General features: G+C 40.7%; 1 non-coding gene across 1 annotated transcript; it reads left to right on the forward strand.

Moving 5' to 3' along the window:
- The first annotated feature begins 999 nt into the window (after positions 1 to 999).
- Positions 1,000 to 1,107, forward strand: LOC148574618 (small nucleolar RNA R71). The gene has a single exon (XR_015906569.1). It is a non-coding gene; the product is annotated as a small nucleolar RNA R71 (small nucleolar RNA).
- The last annotated feature ends 371 nt before the right edge of the window (positions 1,108 to 1,478 follow it).

Raw genomic sequence — 1,478 nt, forward strand, 5'->3', positions numbered from 1 at the left:
TGCACCAAGGTACTTGGTAACTTGCTCTTCAGTAACATCCTCATTCTCTTCAGAAGAGGAATACTCATCAGAGCTCATGAATGGCATAAGGAGGTTTAATGGAATCTCTAGGGTCTCTAGGTGAGCCTCAGATTCCTTTGGTTCCTCAGAGGGAATCTCCTTATTGATCACTGGACGTCCCAGGAGGTCTTCCTCCTTAGGATTCACGTCCTCTCCTTTCTTTACAGGTTCGGCCATGGTGATCAATTCAATGGCCTTGCACTCTCCTTTTGGATTTTCTTCTGTATTGCTTGGGAGAGTACTAGGAGGGATTTCAGTGATCTTTTTACTCAGCTGGCCCACTTGTGCTTCCAAATTTCTAATGGAGGACCTTGTTTCATTCATGAAACTTACAGTAGTCTTAGATAGATCAGAGACTAAGTTTGCTAAATTAGAGGTATTTTGTTCAGAGTTCTCTGTCTGTTGCTGAGTGGATGATGGAAAAGGTTTACTATTGTTAAATCTATTTCTTCCACCATTATTAAAGTCTTGTTGAGGCTTTTGTTGATCCTTCCATGAGAGATTTGGGTGATTTCTCCATGAGGGGTTATAGGTGTTTCTATAAGGTTCACCTAAGTAATTTACCTCTGCTATTGCAGGGTTTTCAGGATCATAAGCTTCTTCTTCAGAAGATGCCTCTTGAGTACTGTTGGATGCAGCTTGCATTCCATTCAGACTCTGAGAAATCATATTGACTTGCTGAGTCAATATTTTATTCTGAGCCAATATGGCATTCAGAGTATCAATTTCAAGAACTTCTTTCTTCATAGGCGTCCCATTACTCACAGGATTCCTCTCAGAAGTGTACATGAACTGGTTATTAGCAACCATGTCAATAAGTTCTTGAGCTTCTGCAGGCGTTTTCTTTAGGTGAATGGATCCACCTGCAGAAGTATCCAATGATATTTTAGCCAATTCAGATAGACCATCATAGAATATATCCAGGATGGTCCATTCTGAAAGCATGTCAGAAGGACACTTTTTGGTCAGTCCTTTGTATCTCTCCCAAGCTTCATAGAGGGATTCACCTTCTTTCTGTCTGAAGGTTTGAACATCTACTCTAAGCTTACTCAGCTTTTGAGGAGGAAAGAACTTGGCTAAGAAAGCCTTGACCAGCTTATCCCAAGAGTTCAGGCTATCCTTAGGTTGAGAGTCCAACCATATTCTAGCTCTGTCTCTTACAGCAAAAGGGAAAAGCATGAGCCTGTAGACTTCAGGATCTACTCCATTAGTCTTAACAGTATCACATATCTGCAAGAATTCAGTTAAGAACTGAAAAGGATCTTCAGATGGAAGTCCATGAAACTTGCAGTTCTGCTGCATCAGAGAAACTAATTGAGGTTTCAGCTCAAAATTGTTTGCTCCAATGGTAGGAATGGAGATGCTTCTTCCATGTAAATTGGAATTTGGTGTAGTAAAGTCACCAAGCATTCTTCTTG

The sequence above is a fragment of the Arachis ipaensis genome, chromosome B2 (genome assembly GCF_059453495.1).
Source record: "Arachis ipaensis isolate K30076 ecotype BB chromosome B2, ASM5945349v1, whole genome shotgun sequence".
In the NCBI taxonomy this organism is placed as follows: domain Eukaryota; kingdom Viridiplantae; phylum Streptophyta; class Magnoliopsida; order Fabales; family Fabaceae; genus Arachis; species Arachis ipaensis.